This window comes from Melanotaenia boesemani, chromosome 16 (genome assembly GCF_017639745.1).
Source record: "Melanotaenia boesemani isolate fMelBoe1 chromosome 16, fMelBoe1.pri, whole genome shotgun sequence".
Classification (NCBI taxonomy): domain Eukaryota; kingdom Metazoa; phylum Chordata; class Actinopteri; order Atheriniformes; family Melanotaeniidae; genus Melanotaenia; species Melanotaenia boesemani.
Window position 1 is genome coordinate 12,127,915 of NC_055697.1, and position 19,128 is coordinate 12,147,042.

At 38.2% G+C, this 19,128-nt stretch overlaps 1 protein-coding gene across 3 annotated transcripts in view; it reads left to right on the plus strand.

The window, feature by feature from the left end:
• macrod2 (mono-ADP ribosylhydrolase 2) overlaps positions 1 to 19,128 on the plus strand; it is a 408,860-nt gene that overhangs the window by 46,879 nt on the left and 342,853 nt on the right. The window lies entirely within an intron of this gene.

Genomic DNA, 19,128 nt, shown 5'->3' on the forward strand with positions numbered 1-19,128 from the left:
CGTTTTACCCTGTACGATTTGCAGGGAAGGGATAACCTTTTTCATTCTGCTGTTGTGTAAATGCTTTTTCTTTTTTTTTTTTTTCAAATGCACAATGGAAAAAGTTTTGTGTTTTGTGTGGAAGTGTTGTGTAAACAGGGCTTTACTCTGTTTGGCTTGCTTACTTGTCATTTATAAATAAACTCTACAAGAGTATTTGAGGATCAGGAGGTTGAGAAGCTAATTTTTAAGCAAGTGATGGGAGCATGGCAGAGACAACATCTACTCCTTACCCACCCATGACCAGAACTCCCTGACCACGGATTTTAAGTACCAAAACCTTGCAGTTACAGTGACAGCTAAGTTGAATTATAAGAACTCAGAAAAGTTGGCCTTGAACAGCTACCACTGGCTATTCCCTCCCACTCTACAGGTGTTCAAATGAGCAGAATACACATTTTTGTGACAATTTCACACATGCAAACCTGTAGATGTATCACAATTTGTGGAGGAAAACATTCCGTTTCAGTACATTACATTACAGTCATTTAGCAGATGCTTTTATCCAAAGCGACTTACATTGGTTAGGCATTAGCGTTAAGGGTCTTGCCTAAGGACCCAACTGGAAGGTGTTAATATTTGTCCCCCTTGGTCTCCCACATGGGAGACTGATGCTCTGAGAACATAGATGTGAAACAATTTAACAGGAAATGTTTCTCTTCAAAGAAAAAGGCAGTTTTTATTGTCATAAGAGACAAAAGACTCTAACGATAATGGCTCTGACAGTCTAAACCACTATGTACAGATTTATTTATTTATTATTGGTTTAAAAAAAGTTACCAGTAAGGTCTGACATATATGTTCTTGCATGTTAAGACCACAGCTGCTCAAATACTTATTTGTGATGTTTGATTACTAGATTTAATGTTACATTTTGTACTTTGATACAAAACCAAGAACCAAGAAGATTTAATGGAAAATGAGTAACTTTTACCAATTTAACTAATTCTGTGTTAATTTTTTTTAAATTCTTTTTATTAGCAGTATGCGTTGTAAGCCAACAAGATCATGCCTGTGGAGGAGGAAGATTTATCTGAAGAGTGCAAGAACAGTGGACTAATTTCTTTGTACATAATTGAAATTCAAGCCGTGACAGCTGGTGTCCACTTGTTCATCAGAGATGGAAATGGCACAATTGAATGATATAGAAGAAAACAGGACGAACTCTTCTCGCAGGGAGTGCACTCCAGTCAAAACAGCCTGCTTTCTTCTACTGATTAGATGCACAAGCTGTCACCTAGATGTTGTTTTTGAAGCAGGTAATGTTAATCTCAGCGCGGTGGCTTTTATTTCCTAACAAATATTAATAAAAATATCACAGTTTATTGTACAATAGTGCTATTTGTATTTAAGCACAATTAAATTTGATTCTATTTAATAACCAAAATGAAGTAAGTGTAGTTGCAAGCTGATGTAACCGTCTTGAAGGCTTTACCCTCGCACTGTTAACTTAGAGGATTTCTATGCACCTTGCCATTAAACTGTCATATCTTTCCAGTGTTAGGCCTTGTTTTCAGCTCTTGGTGACATGGCAGTGAAGCTCTTATTCACTTCTATGTCAAGATGATGTAATGAAACAAGAAAAGACGAGGGCTATAAGGGGAGAGCTGCGCATTACAATTTACAAGTCCTCCGTTAACCCCAGACCAAGGGAAGATCTTAAGACATTCACGGTAAAGTGAAGTTCTAAGCTTCTCTTCTCAACCTTCCCACTCAATCTCATGGCTCTTTTTCCTCTACATTTTTCAGCGACTCCACCCTTTTCTTCTCTGGTTGCTTGTTCTCACAAAGTTCTCAGATTCAGGTCAGAAGGGGCTGCAGTCTGCCTTTGGCAGCTATTAAAGTAAGGTTCAGCGGATAGAAGCCTCCAGGGATCGTCTTCCATCAGCAAAGTTAAAGTTAGAGTCTGTTTGGATCCTCACTCAGAAAGATGCCCATCACCAAAAAGAAGAATTTGTTGAGTTTAAATGCTTTTGAGTCCCATTATTGCAAGCTGTATCATATCAAATTTCTCATTCAGTGTAATTACATACAGTCCACATGGGTTGGAGTGGGCATGTTGCTCCTGTCCAATCCACTGAGCTCCACAATCTTGTTTCCTCAGAGCAATATACTGTGGTTTCTTGAAGGCTTTGCCACACACCTATGGGACCAAGGTGACTCCTTTTCCTCAGGCCATATGTTAACGCAGGCCTTTCTATCTGGCTAAACTCAATTTCTTCCTCCACTGCCTCGAACTGCATCATCTGAATAGGGCGCGGTAGAGCTGGAGACTATTCCCAGTGGCCAGATTTGCATACGCGACCCTTTACAAAAATCAGTCAGAGTCGTTTCAGAGGTGTGTACCTCTGCTCCTATTATTCCACTAAACTATCTTTTCCTTTCCAGCTTGACCTCCTGTGTCCACAGATTTGATCCTTTTAGTAGCAGATTGTGAATTTTCTTCCTTTTTTGTCCTTGAGTACAATCTATGACTCCTTTGCATTCATTTTACCATAACAGGAAGGAGACTGGCAAGCAAATAGCAAAACAGGATGTAAAGCCATCATGCTTACAGATGCCATGTTGGACTGAGACTGCCTGTTAGCCACTTGCCAGGGAAAACCCAGTTTACAGCTATTTGTTTTGCGTCATTTGGTGTCAGAAGTCGACTGCCCTTTTATGGAAAAAGTTATTGCCAGGTCACTTACAACACCAACCTTAAGGACTTAAAACTAATAACTTCAGTGCCGATATTTCAGCTAACTATTAACACTTTCAACTTTATATGCATTTGCTAGCTCACTGGCAAAAAGGCTACTTTTAAAAAGATTTTAACAGGCAGTAGAGTGATCTTCTGTTTTCCTTCTGTTGTTGCTAATGTTTTGTAAAGTCATTTGCTCTTGATTGATGATTTCATGGTCATGCCTGTATGTGTCTAACATATTTTCCAAAGGAAGATACCTTTCAGAGGCAAAGATACATCCTTAGAAGCTAAATAGAACCTTGACAGAGTATAAAGGGTAATGTAATTCTGATGAGCAGCTATCAATTTAGTTAATCATCTCTTGGGCTCCTGGTTGCAACGTTTCAAAGGCTGAAGATGAGATCGCTGAAGACGAGGAAGGGAAAAACATCTACACAGTGTATCTTGACAAAGCAGACAAGGCAGATGTGCTTTGACTGCCTCAAAAACTATATAACGGATAAAATTATTATTGGCTTTTAATAACCGGTAGTTGGGATATATGCCTACAGGAGGCAAAGTAGATTAGAGATATGTACTGCTGTTTTTTTTTTCCCCACATATTTAATTTCAGGTTCTGACGTCATTACAACCCCAGAGGTTATTTTCATGTGAGAAAAATAACATTTACTTGTGTTTATGTTGAGTTTGTAATGAAATCGTCTTGCGATTAAATAATCTGTTACATGCACATCAGGACAACATTCCCAGGCTTTCTCTCTTTTTGTTTCTTCTTGTGTGATGGCATAAGTCCTATGTGAATATCACATTAACGTTAAATGCTATGGACACATTTATTTTAATTACAGTTGATTTTAATTATGTTTGCTGTCTCCAATAATATATTATGACCAGGACATAAAATTGCAATTCATTAACCATGGACATGTTGATTACATCAGAAGGGAAACATACTTGTAAACAAGCTACCACAGTGTCTTCAAACACTGACAAGATTTAAGTAACACGATTACACAGCTGGGTCTCATGATTCTTTATAAAAGATGAGTCTGCATCCTAATAACAGTGAAACTAGTGAGAACCCAACTCCTGACTCTGTGTCACAAAGTGTCACTGAGTCATGAGCCTGCTGAGTCGGTTTTCAATGCGGATGATGATCCGAAAAGCGTCCTTTTTAGGATGTGGTTTACCAAGCTGAAAAAAATATTATAAAGCTTTCTTAGAGGAGGAAAATGTATATGATGGTATTTTTTCTCCTAATTTTGACGTTAATATGCTATGTGTTGATAAAGTACAGCATTAGAGCAAAAAAAGTAGAGGCAGGAAAATACGGAAGTGAAAACATCTTTTTTAAGGTTGACTCCCCTGGTTGGAATTTCGGTCTGTCCCTCCTCCTCCCCTCTGACCTGCTTACATGACCTGTGTTAGTTGTTAAGTCAGCACAACAGAAGGATGTTTTCCTGTCTGTGTTTACCATAGATGCGTGTTTTACTGCTGCAGAAGGATCACTGACACTACGTGGCTGTAGGGCTGTTCCCTGTGCATCAGAAAATGATGATAAAGAGGCATCCTGTGCTGTGAAAACCGACTTGAAGCACTGTTGACCAAGCAGCAGTATGTGACTAGTTGGGAATGAGAATGTGATGAACTACATTAAACAGCTGAACAATACTCTGTTTTTGTAGCTAATTATCTGTCTCTCTTAATTAAACTACATTAATGATGACAGTTAATTTAGCCTCAGAGGCGGACACTGTTAGCTCCAACATTTATACTACAGGAGTGGCTGTGTAGAAGCACAGCATACTATATGTTTACAGTATGAAAGTTACATTAACACTCAACACTTCCACTTTCTGGTTCAGTTCCATTTTTTGTCGCTTTGACCGCAGACTAGAATTGACATCCAGAATTTTCTGCAATGTGCTATGGTCTGTTAATGCATTCATATGCAAAATCATCAACTTAGTGAAATGCTTTTAAAATTATTTAATGCAAAATTTTCTTTGTTGTCAGTCACTGAGGATTTTTTTTTAATTTAAATACTAGTGGAGAAAGACATGAACTGGGTAGAAAGATGAGATGACAACCTGTAAAGGATTGAGTTTCAAATCATCTTACATTATTTTAAAGGGATTCAGATCTAGGGTCTGACTTGGTCATTTTTAGCTATTTCTTGCTGTTATTTGTGTTCGTAGAAGCCTTAATATTGAAAGTTTTTATCTCAATATTAACCTTCTTTTTGGGCACAATACATATACATGGCACAGATACATATACATATGTAGCTGTGCACTGTACACATCTGCCTTGCTTTTATGTTTTATTCCTGTTATATCTTGTTACGGGCAAGACATGTTTACATATAAGTATGTATGAACATGCTGCTTTCTGTATACATATCCTGTGTGATTGATTGGTAAGTGATTGTGCTTTAAGTTTTATCTTATAATTATACCTATTTTTACAACTACACTCCAACCTCATGCACTTTAAATAATGCACTATACAATATAACGATTGGTTGAGACGTTGCTATTTATTTGTCTGAACCTTGTTATGTATTGTTGAAGTTTGTCTGTGACCTGCCAAGACACAGATGTAAATTATGCTAACTATGCTCACTTTTACATTTTGTATTGTTTTATTTGTTAATTAATGTGACACTGCCACTTGAAACAAGCAGATTTTCACTCAAGTGTCACGTCTTTAAATATTTCCATGTCTAAAGTTTTGTATGCTATACATTTTCTTTGTTTCCTAATTTACCCAACGACACGGTTTTAGGATGGTTTCCTGACTCCACTTTCAAATCTCAAAGGTATTATTGCACACATCTATAACCATACTAATCATACACGACTGGAACCCTTAAACCACATAAAATTATTTTGGGAGGAAGACTTGTCGGCTCGACACGGGAGACGATGTCGCTCCTTTTCCATTCATTTCCTATGGTACTTGCGTGATGAGGCAAAAATCGGTGTCCTCCTCCAGCCAAGCGACAGGCGACATTCGTGCATGTGAAATGTTGCGCTCGTTCATGTACACAGGGGCTTGCGACTTGACACAAAAAATAGAAGAATGTTCAGTTTTTGTTGCTGTCACATGGCATCACAACCAACCAGCAAGTGGCTTCATTGACTGACCAATGAGAGCGGGCTATACAGCGCAGTCTGCAAACTCTTTCAACATGATAGAACAGATTATTTTAGCTGTGTCTGACTTTCCCATACATTATGATACTTCACACAAAGATTATAGAGTTGTAAATAAAAAGGCAGCCGTGTAGTGCCAGGGTGGATTTGTCCAAACTTAGGTCCTGGATTTGTCTGGATCAGCCTTGAGGTCTGCCATCATGAACTCAGCATATTCATGATGCTGTTTCCTAGTTTGTAAAATAGGATGAATCCAGGGTTGTCTTTCTCTTTTGTACAATAGAGTCAACAGTAAGATTTCTGTCAATTCGAGCAAATCTTCTGACTCTTTATCCTTGATGCTTTGTCTGTCACAGACTGCTTTGAAAATGTCGAAATTCCCTCCAATATCATACCCAAGCAAATTTCTTGTGTCGAACCCATTAAGCATGATCACTGGACTGAAATTTTAAAACAAATACATAAGTTTTCCATTTGTGCCAGACATAGTCTGAGCCATTGTAAAGTGGTACACCGTGACTATTATACCAAGGCTTGGCTGGCCAGGACATATAGTGGGGTATCAGCATCCTGTGATAGGTGTGGGCAGTCCCCAGCAAACCTCATTCATGTAGTCTGGCTCTTCACGTCCCTACAAAGTTACTGGTTAGTGATTTGCAGTGCTTTGTCAGAGGTACTTGGTGTGAAAATTCAACCAAATGCTTTGAGTGCACCGCTTGGCGTTGTTGCCTTCTCTTACCATACTCCAAAAAGATGTCATAGCATTTGCCGCCTTTTTGGCCAGAAGGCTGATTATTTTAAACTGGAAATCAACAAGATCCTTGTGTAACACCCACTGGTTTAGAGATGTTCTGTGTTTTGTTAAACTGGAGAAAATTAGGGTTATATTAAGTGGTCGCCCCAGTAAATTTGATTACATTTGGGGTCCTTTTTTCCATTTTGTAAAGAGAGCCCATATCCATCTCACCCCTGACTGAACTCTGTTAGCTTGGGGAAATAATCATTCAGTTGTGGGCTTCGGGGCAGGTTGGTGTGTGAATAAGTACAGCTGTATTGCACTATTACTATCTGGCTGGCTTTTTTTGTTTTGTTTTGTTTTGCTCTTTATTTACTTATTTATTGCCATTATTATCATGTTTATTATATTACTGTTTGTTCTGTCTTGGTTTTCTGTTTTGTTACTGTACTATTTTATTGTTCTGAATGTTGGTTAGGCCGTTAAAGATCATTATATACTTAGCTTTTTTCTATTTGAAACAATATTTGCATGTCTATTTTTTAATTAAAATTGACCTATTTTTTGTACTTTTTAAGAAAATGTTAATTTTTTAAGTCTCTTTGACTGTAACAATTCACTTGAGTATTTTTTAAAAACTCAATAAATAAAGTTGGAAAAAACAAACAAAAAGCTGAATCAATGAATGAGTGCAAACTGCCTATACCCTCTATTTTGGTTTTCACCTGCAACTAATTGTCCAGCGTAAAAATTATATAAATAAATAAATAATAATAAATAAGTCCTGACCACTGCTCCTATACTCACTGGTTTTCTTTGTTGTGTTTGAACAACATAGGCATGCATCTCATTTTGTTCCATTCTTTTTAGTTTCCTAGACTCCTGAAATCTGCAATGTTTGTATTAGATTTTTGCTATTCGGTAGGAATTTCTGCTGTAGCCAGACGTGTCCAGATCTGATATAATTGAAAAATGTGGCTCACATGTTGATGATGTGTTAGATCTAGAAATCCTTTTTCTTTTATAGTAGCTCTTTGGATGAGAACACCAGAACTTTGATAACACTTGTTCAATCCGTTGCTCTCTTGTGAGGCTCTACATATCGGTACCTACTCTGATACACCTGATTCATTTTCTTAATTTAAATTTTTTTTTATCTGTAGTATTGAAACAGACAAAAAATATAGATTTTTGGATTGTTTATTGGAGTATGTGATCTTTAATTGATATTCACTCTTTTCAAGAAGAAAAAGTCATCCGTTTACATGGGATGTAGTTATTTTTTTCCTATCAGTATATTAGGGCATTTCTAAAGATAATTTACAGCAGTGGAAAAACACAATTCTTCACTAATTTCAGTCATTATTCTGCTTTGAAAAAGAGGCACAAGAAAGCATGAATTTGACAGGATAACTGAGCACTTAGAAACTTGTCCATTAACAGTCTGGATGAAGGCAAGCAATGATAAACAGACAGAGTACTGATAAATTAATCCAGATTCATCACAGTGAAAGTTATTATCTTTTTCAGTTATATATTTTTGTAATAGAACTTGAGAATTATGCTGCACTAAAGCAAAGGAAACACAGGACTTTACAGAAGTTAAAGAAGCACGTGGGAAAAATGTAATTCGCATCCTACTTCTTGGTGTCAGTGTGAAGGACTGAGGTTTCAGATGAGGATGAGTGATGATGGCTCTTTAACTTTACACCGCGTAGAATGTATGCAAATCTGGAAAAAAGAGGGTAGTGGCAGGATATGGAAATGGGATCAACAGGAATCTCCCAAACGCACAAACACACGATCTCCTGCTGCATGGGTGGCAGTCCCAGGCGCACTCATATTGTTACAGCTGGGCCCACATCCCATGGTTTTCACAGATGCTTGATAGTGCTCTTCAAAGCCTCTGTTGAGCTCCCAATTGCATGTTTCGCTCAAGGAATTCCTTTGCTCAATTCATCCTACAAACTGCATGTGTTGGTGTGTTATTTTCTTTGTTAATTGCTGATTTAAGATCAAAAGCAAACTAAATGTTTGGTTATGCTGAGTAAATTAAAATGTGTATGAGTATTAAACGTAAGACTGATGCTTAAATGACTGGCTGTTTGCTATTTAACATAGTTATAATTCAAACTGCTGAGTAATGTGAGTCAGAAGGGCATATTTGGGTAAAAACTTTTAAACTAATCTTCACAAGACTGAGTGTTTTCTGATCTCTGAGTTTATACCTGACTTGAATATTTTGTACTTAACAAACCCGCAGGCTCTTCCTCAGCTGGATTTGAGCGCAGGCAGGGGCGACTGAGATATGAGCTCATAAGAGATTAAAGTTTAGTATATTTGATTGTTTTTCTTCTGTGGTGGGACTTTTTACAACGGCTCTGGCCAGATGAGTTCAGTCTAAATTAGCCTTAGCAGGAGGGAGAGAAGGGGCGCTGAGAGGGTCTGCAGCTAATCCCAGGATATTGAGCAGGATTCCTGGGATGAGGCTTTGCTCCTTTGCTTTCCCAAGTGTGACGATGAGAAGCGTGGGGGGATGTGGGAAGACGGTGGATTTGGGGTCTTTTTCTCTTCTCAGTCCCCATTGTAAGGAGAGTTTTCACAGTTTAGGGGCACAGTGTCTGGGATTCTCTGTCCACTGAAGTGAGTCTTTTTTGGGGGGAAACAGCCAAGCAGTACTGGCCTCTGAGGATTAGACCCACTGTGATAATCAGGATCAGTTCACAGTGTCCTCGAAGGGGGTCTTAGTCTGTGTCCAACAGAGTAGGAGAGAGGACGCCACTGTCCTGTGTAGTTGCTGGCTCTCTCCACATCCCCCTCATATCCTAATGACATTAGCTCCCCTTTTCTGCGCTTCAGTGTGTCTAACTCCTCAACTATGACACCTATTCAGATTCTGCATTCAGTCATATCTAGTTTGGCTTTATAGGCTATATTGTTGATAGTTCAGGGAATAAGTTTTAAACCAGTTTTTCATGTTTTCACTTTTGTAGTATTAAGGGGCTCCAGGATTTCTTTTCCTTTTTGTTTATCAAAAGAAAAAGGAAATCAAGTTGAGGTAATTAAATTTATGAAAGTTTAGAATCAGACATTCTGTCTTTACTTCTGATTGTTATTGCATATGTTGTTTTTCCTCAGAAACCTTTGTGCTGTACCTTTTTTATTTAGAAGAAAAAAATTACAGTTACAGGAAAAAGGATGCCATTTTGTTGGCAGCCACATCTGCTTTTCATATTTTTTTTTGCTATAACCCTTTAGCGACAAACTGGAAACAAAAGCGCAGGAAATGGGTAGAGCTGCATAAGACAGTCAGTGGGCTCGGACAATGGAGGGTGCACCGATTCAAATGCATATCCAGGTGCCGCAAGCATCTAGAAATAAAGCAGGAAGGTACACCTTTGTGTAGAAGTATTGTTTTTTGTTCTAACCTTCACTTTAACAACAGCCCTACAAACCTGGTAAAATCTTGTATTTTCCATGAACATATAATTAAAAGTTCTATTTTCTCTGAGAGTGGCAGCAGGCTCTTCTTCTTGAACCCATTGCTCCTAATCATATCTACAGTAAGAACGTTCATGTTGTTTGCCTTGTGCTGTTACTAAGACACGAGCGCTAACAACTGCAAGTATGCAGGCGAGCTGGTGATCAACTCTAGCACACGCACAGACAAGGCAGTTCCCTGCACAAAGGCCAACAAATAAGCGCTTTCATATCTACCCTCCCCCCTTCTCTCTAGGACAGTTGAGGGGTTGTATGGAAAGCAGGGTTGGGGGCATGATGGTGGTGGGGTTGACAGGGTAGTACTGGGAAACCAATGTTAGGAACGCTGTGTTTAGGATTTAATGGTTTGGAGTTTGTCTTCTCTTTTTCTTTTTTAGCATAGATTTAGAAATTTATTTTCAGATATGTACATCTTTTCCTTGTTTCGAAGTTAGTTTTCTTCATAGTAGAAACACAGCCTTGGTAAAAATTCATATCTCTTGAAATATTTCAAATAAAACAGAATAAAAAATGTAAAATATTTGGACACTTTTATGTTTTGTTTACAGAGAATCAAAATGGAGACTGTGTATCATTTGTTACTGAAGTAGTTTGTACTGGAAACTCTAACAAAATGTTGCAACATCAGAACTTATGATGTAAATTGTAACAATGAGGAGAAATGGCAGCATGCTATTAGTGGTATGCTCTTCCAGCAGGCTCTCGGTCTCGGCTGACTGCCGTCAGACAGTGTGGCTTCTAGCTTGCTAAGAAAAGGCTCGGTGCTCCTCTGACACATAGCAGCTATTCTCTTCCCCTCACAAACAGCATCAGACCCACTGTACGGGATGCTGCCAGACACACAAAAAGCATGGCCAGTTTTCCAAATTCTTCTGTGTTTTACATAATTTTGTGATAAACAACACAACCAAGGTCATAAAAGTAAACCATTACATGTGTAATGTATTGCTCCTGTTTAACAGTAATAACAGAATTACAGTAACAGTTCCTCTTTGGGGAAAGTAAACTTTACAGGGAAAAAAAGAAAAAAAAAAAAAAACAAGAAAAAAAACATGACATGTTATGTAATATGTTATTGTTCCTGCTTCTATAAAATTTGGTAAAAAGCCACATACATGCACTCCCCATTGTTCTTACTCCTGTCTCTGACATTTCTTGTTCTTTACATCGCTGCCTCTTGTGTCTCGCATGCATTCTCTCTGCTCCCTCTGTTGTCTGTGCACATGTAAACAAAAATAAAATCAAACACATGCCTGGGTGAGATGAATGTATTGTTTTTCTGTACGAGGTCGATTACAGTAATATGAGAAATGTTCAACTCCCTAATCTGTATAGAAAGTAATCTGACTTGAACAGTAGGTCTGTAACTTGACTATAGGCGGGATAGTTAAATTGGAATGTTTTTCTTTGTCTTGCTGCCCCCTTACATTGATAATACCTCTCATCATCATAGTAAACATATACCTTATATCTCCTTCAGTCCCACAGCATGATATTTCATATTCTTGTAATACTTATTCCCCCACATAATATATTTTCGATTAAAGTCTGTGGTGTAGCGCTGCTTCCTTTCCGCAGGCAGCCCAATATGCTATATTTCATCTTGTAAAGGTAGTTTTGCTTTGTAATTCCATCCTTTCTCCCACAGTGGAAATAACAGTGACGGTCAGCTTCAGTGTTTGCCAGTGTGATGCACAGCTGCTGCTGTACTGACGCTTTATTAATGGGATTCAGAAGCTCATCTGAGCGTTCCGATAATGGAACAATGGAGGATCCTGCTTTGACAATCCTTCATCTATGAGATACTAAAATTGATCACCAATTCAGTTGCTAACTGCAGAAAATTGAATTTCTAGCCCTAACATTGTTCGCTAACCACGGTGCCGATGAGATGGCCATCCAGATTAATGATAATGGGAGGCTGAGATGGCTTCTGAGACGGCTTGTGAATTTGATTAGCTCTAGACGGCTGTGGAGACAAAGAGCAGTCAGACTCTTATGTGGAAGTACTTAATGAAAACCCTGTATTGGAGGTAATTGGGAAATGCTTGTATGGCTGCACGCACTTCTCAGCTTACTGTAGTCTATTTCACTTGCTTTTAGGCACGCGCTTGTACACAGAAATTCATCTTAATTTTCTCTAGTTGAATTATCTTGTTTATGGAAAGCAAATGCACAAAGAGACATTGTATATCTGTTTTTGTGCGTCTGATACCACCGACAATTCTAGCTGGATATCAGCAGTGTAGTCAACCATTACCAATTAAGAAGTGGCTCATATTCCTTTCCCCTAGCCCACATCAAAGTAAGATGGACTCACTGAGGCTACTGAGTAGAAGGACAGTGTTAAACATCCAAACGTCGACCACTGCGTTTAACAGGGCAATGCAAATATCCCCAGTGTTAGATGTGATAATATTAGACAGTAGATGTTAGTGTTTCATAGTTAAATGTGAGCAAAGCAACCACCAATACTTACCCCTTCATATTATAAATTAAAGCATTTGTACTCTTTTTTTGTGCATTTATGCCAAAACCCTGTGAAGAAGAATGACACTGAACATTAATTGTTGTATTTAATTACACCTCAGTGATGAGAGGTGGGAGGAAGTGAAATCCCTGCTGCCTAATCCTCTATGCACCTCAAGTCAAATGACATATTTTCAAGTATACCCTCCTTCTAAACACTGTAAATTTGTACTTATTGACAAGCACAGCTGCAGTCAGCAGTTCTAAGAAGTATACAAGTGTGACAAGTAGCAGGACACTGCAGAGAGAAAGATGTAAGATGATAGAGTAAGAAACATTAACTAAAATAATAATGTCTTTATACCTGTTTTAGTTAGTTTTAAAGCTTGTATTGCCAGCTGTGGTTTCAGCATTGCCATTTGACACGACATGATCATATAATAACAGTTTGTAAGAAAAATCTTTAATGTTTTTTAGTGAATATTTGGTGCACACCTCATATTCAGCATCATCTTTCATTATGACTATCTTTTTGAGCCTTCATTGATAATAAACTTGTTAGATTTTGAGTAACATAAGCACCCAAGGTTAATTTCCTAGATGAGAAGGCCATTATAACATTCCCTTTAGCAATTTTTTTCATTGGCCCATTTTAAATCCCCCCCTGAAAACAGGAGTTAATTAGGAACACAAAAAGGAGGAAAATCCAAGGCAAGACACCAGCTTTTGGACTGAATAAGCACAAATGCATTTACAAACACATTTTGCAATACTTTCTTCCCTTTTTTTAAGTGCCAACCCTGGACAGTTTGATGTTCTACTAATTCATTTACATGGGATATTATTAAAAAGTAAACACAAAAGAAGCTTTTTGTGAGGTTAAACCTGCTTCTAATTAGCAAAGAGTGAATTTGAAACGGGAATTAGTCTATGAAAGGGAGCTTGTTAATGAAGTGTGTGAACAGAATGAAAGAAGAAAGCTTGTGACTTCCCTCCTGGAGAAAGGTTAATGACTGTATGGAGCAGACCAGGGGCCTCATGTACAAATGCTGCTTAGGCATCGGCATGTTCCGCGAACGTGTTGGGATGTATAAAAAACAACTTTGCGTGGATCTGTGCACACCGCCACGCACATTTTTGACCTGCCATGAAAACGTGTATACCAAAGTATTGAAATGCTCCTTTATACACTAAAATTTGTTCCTGTAAAATATCTGCAGTCAGAATGTTGAGCACTGATGATTTAAACTTGATCAACAAACCTAAACCACATTTAACTTCATTTCACCACACATATTGTGCCTTAATAAAATTCCACAATCTGTGTAAACTGATCAGTTTTCTCTGTTTATGTTCCATGAAGATGTTAACACACACCAATGAACACTGGCTGCAAAGCACGCACACATTTCCACACTTCATGAAATGCTCTTATTCTCACTGAGAATAACACTGAGAAAACACTTGATATACACTACCAGTCAAACTCCCTCATCATATTCCCAACATCTCTTTGGGATTCCAGCTCAATGTTTAGTCAAATTGGTGTCCTTCAGCAGCTGAGTAGTCGTTCTGCAGCTACAGTGGAGATGCTGTCTGTGTCCATCTCCATGTCCTGGCCCATAGCTGTGGACGGTGTGTCCATCTCTTGGCCCATAGCTGTGGACGGTGTGTCCACCTCCTGGCCCATAGCTGTGGACGGTGTGTCCACCTTCTGGCCCATAGCTGTGGACGGTGTGTCCATCTCTTGGCCCATAGCTGTGGACGGTGTGTCCACCTCCTGGCCCATAGCTGTGGACAGTGTGCCCACCTGCTGGCCCAATTTTTTTTTGAATGTGTTGGCAGGAAGTCAGAAAGTTTCTCTAAAAATGGAGGCTCTGTCATCTCTAAACCTCCTCCTGATGCTGCAACACTCCACTGATGTGAAGCATTCCTTCCTTTTACATAAACTTTGATGTCGGACCATTTTTTTTTTTATTTATTTAGTCTGTGATGGTATGATGTGATTTTCTGATCCAGCTGCATTTGTGTGTGATGGGAAGGTGAATCTTAGCAGCTTGCAGCAGTTTCAGCTGTTTTTCGTTTGTTTGTTTTTGTTTATATTGGCCCTTGGTTAGCGCCCACAGTTCTGTTTTAATAAGTCCATAAACAACACTGGATCCTACTTCACAGCACAAATCAGTCATCAAATAAAACAAAATCGCATCTCTCATCTTAAGGTTTTAATTTGCGGTGGTGGTCTGCTCCACAGTTTAAGATCATTGTGTGTTTTTCACGGTCTGTCACACTGTAGTGACGGTCGGCAGAAGAGTAAACACAGCCGAAACTTCAGTTATACTTCTGAACAATGGTTCCGCATCACTTAACACAAAAGCCTATCACTAACAAAACAAACAAGCACTAATAAATGGAATAACAGATTACTGCACGATACCTGCAAAACTATTTCATTTTAGTAAATCTGAAACACATTTAAACTCTATTAGGCTACTGAACACACAAAGCATGCTGGGAAGCTCCAATTTTAGCCTTTTTTTTATCTTTACCTCTGATTTAACCACATTGGTTTCATATCCCTCTCTATAGTTATTGGCAGATGCTTTTCTCCAAAGCAACTTATTCTGTAAATAATTAATCTTTTTATTGTTCTAGTGTGCTTCATCATTATTATTTGGGCTAAAGGTGAAAGCATGCATTATTTATTGTCATTTGCATATTTATTAATAGGGCACACGTATTTTACCAGCACATACTTTAGCAATACTTAGTACAGGAGAGTCTTCCTCTTTCTGAGTCCTGATCCTCCTGAGACTTCTTATTGAAAACACTCCACTAATATTGACCTCTTAGTCTTTATGCATTTTTAAGCCAGATGTGGCTATATAAGGCATATCCTGCAATGCTTTCATTGCTAGTTTGTAAAAGACTTTGTTCTGTTTGTATATGCTGGACACAGCTATCCTAAAAGCAAAATGCCACATGAAGAATTATGAAATTTTACACTGAACCTCCTTTTTTTTCTTTTCATTATCAAGAATTGTTATTGGATGAACTGACTTAGACATTTCCATTCACCCAGGTGACTGCTGTGGGTAATGTCCAGAGAATTTAAGGACTACAGTGGATTTGTGAATATGGCTGAACGGTGTAAATGTAATCCTTCTGTGACCAGCTTATACTGACATTAGCATACAGTCCCAAACACTGCTGGACAGCTTCACTGAGGCTCTAAAGTGGTTTTAGACTGCAGTGATTTTTTTTCCCCCATGTGGTCAGCTTTGTAATACTCTCATGCTCATGACTTCACCAGTCCTTTCCTCCCCATGCACATGTTAATGTCATGATACAAGACTGATTAAATGCATCCACACAGCCTATTGTGTTCATTGTGCTCACTTCCTTTTGAAAAAATGTCATTATATAATTCTGGATCTAAGAAAATGAATGTGAACAAATACAAGCAGCATTAATGATTAAACATAATATTTTTCATATATATATATATTTAAAAAAAAGTTTGCGTTCCATTTTGGTCCGTTTATGAGAGGTAGTGGTAAAAGCCTCTTTGAAGGAAATCAAAAGTATTGTTAAGGCCCAAAACTTGTTTTTGGAATCACATAAGTAAACACTATGGATTTATCACTTCTTATTATTATACTGATTTAGTATAATTTGAGAAAGAATGACCACATCTGTAACATTATATTCTTACCCATGATCTATAGGAATACTGCATTGCTTGCAAAGTAGTAGTAATCACTCTTCCAAAGAAAGACTTAGAGTCAAAACTTTACTCATTTGACTCCCCCATGGTGTCGGAAGTCATGCCAAATATTCTGATTGTTCTTAAAATGGATATGAATATACATCCACTGGGTGTGTGTCTATTAAAATGATGATTGATTAAAGCCAGGACCGCAGGCATAAGGGAGTTTTAGTTTACATGTCAGACTATTTTGCATATTTTATCAGTTTAACTTGTCAAACAATAGTTTATGGTAAATCACTAAATATGACAAAGCTTATAAAGCAAGTGTCCCTTTGCCATCTAATGAAATATATTTACTTCTTTAATAGTTTATTGATAGTTTCTTGGTACAATTTGTCACTTCAATTATGCCAGAGTTAAATTGTTTTAGCCTACTTATCTCTTGGTAATTTAACATATTACACAAGTTATTTCTAAATCTATGTTTGGATTTAAATATGTAAAGAATGTTTGAAACCTTCATTTTGACAACATAAAGCAATTTGGCATAATTCTTTATCAGTGTGAGTTTATTTTGCTCTTACAGAGACTAAACTTAGGAACTGTTGCATTTTTGGCCAAAAGCAATACTTTACAGTTAAACACTTTTTATTTGAAAGGATATGTCAAGAATGTTTGAGTCTGTAGAGGTTTTCAATATTAGAGATACATCTTGAGAGTTAGTAACAGTCCTCTTCCTTTATTTGCTGGAGTAGCTTATGCACTGTGGTAGCTGTGTATGCATGCTACTCCCAAGCACCTTCAAATGCTAAATATAATAAAGTCACAATGAGAAAACACCTCTAAAGCTTTGCTCTGATCCTTTCTTCTTTCTCTCTCCAGCTGGCCTCGACGCTCGTTCTGAGGCCAGGAACACTCACCCCAGTTTCCATGTTGGGCAGGGACTTGTTGTCTCTTGCTACAAAAACACTCTCACAAAATATACTGTATGGCGTCTGGGGTACAAGGCTTCTGGGGTTTCACTTACATCTTGGCCCACCTCCCACGTCAGCCCATTTGCAAACCAAAACTGACTCCATAATTCATCCCAGCCAAGCCAACAAAAACGTAAATAAAGAACAAAAGTAGCCTGTTCTACACATATCAGAGGGCCTCCTCAGGAATAGAGCTCTCTTAAACTGATCCTGCTCCAGGCCTGACCCCGGCCATTTCTCTTCACTCCATTTTCTAAAGCAACAGTACAAGGCAAGTACGCCACAGTCCCTTTTCACTCCCCTTATCTCACACTTGGCAGACATTGGGTCCTCCCCATAGTCTGGCACTTCTGTCTGAGCCCAAGCGCCCTGTAGCATGACCGTTTCTCTCATCTGCACAGCCACCCGTTATTCTGTTAGCCTCCAACTAATTGACTTTAATTTGTCTTTTGTGTCCTCCTAAAGAGATGTGTACTTTTTAAATTTGTCGGTCATTGCAAGTGTCAATTAAAAAGGTATAACCCAATAAAATCTGTGAACACTGATGGTAATTAATATTGGAGAGTTATTGTGTGCGGTATGGGTCCCGGCATGGCTCTTAGCAGTTGATAACCATTTGGCCATGCAGTTTAAATGCCAGCTTGGAAGCTGAGACTAATGAAGCTCATCGGCTAAAATGAAGCCAGTCCGTGAAATGATCTCATCAGGTACATTATCTTCATACAACGAGAACATTAGCACCTTCATTTGGACACAGTCACACTTTCTTTTTTTCCCTACTTAATTACATTTAAAATCACAGGACACAAAATTGATAATTGGAAATCTAATGAGTAGTTAATGAAACCTGCTTAAAACATCAGTAAAGTAATATGGGGTGAGTACTGTTTGTCTCATGTTTTAGATTACATTGATTGTCCCCAATTAGTGGTCATTTTTGTTTTTTTTTGTTTTGCATTCATAGTAATTTTTAATGAGTCTAAAAATGACAAAACATTATTTGTGCCATCTCAATCATATTCTGATAGCTGCTGCAGCTTCTAAAATAAATTAAAATAACTATTTAAGTACCTGAAATAAAATTACAGCAGGCTGTGAACATGGTCTAATGTCAAAGCACTTGACAGGTCATGTAGAGAATTTAGTCTTCTGCCTATTACACAAATTATAATTATTTTTTTCAATATTGTACCAGCAGCTCAACTTTGAAATGCTGAAACACTGCAGAGTTTCTTGAACATTATTCTGACTGTAGAGTTATAATGGGTTGATTTTTTTTTATTTACTCTGATAGTTGCTCTATTATGCTCATTTCAGGCTAATTTATTTTAATATGTAAGTCCACAAGACAGGAATCAATCCAGCATTTTTTAGTATCCCGATCCTCTCCGTAGGCCCTTAGATCAGCCTCTGCCAGATAAATGTTTGCACTTTGTGCACACCAATTTCCTCCGGGATTAAAAGTTTTCTGATTCTGATGAGAATGAGACTCTTCCGCCCTGAGCCCCACCTCTCCTGATGCGTGCTACCTCTGATTGGTCAGCTGCCGGAGTAGTTGTTGGGAGCGTGCACTATTTTCATCAGAGAAACACGGGCAGAACTCATAAACAAACCAGTAAACAATGTCAACACAAAACATACAGCCGTACATGTTCAAGCCCGAATCAGATCCCGAAAATGATGAATGAACAACTCAGCAACCAGCAGCAAGGAATACAGCAGGACAAATCTGTAAATACTCTGCTTACCAGCTATAGTCTGATATAATCTTGGGATTCACTCCATCCATCCATCCATTGTCTGTTGCTTATCCGGAGTTGGGTCAAACTAACGCAGGGAAACCCAGACCTCTCTCT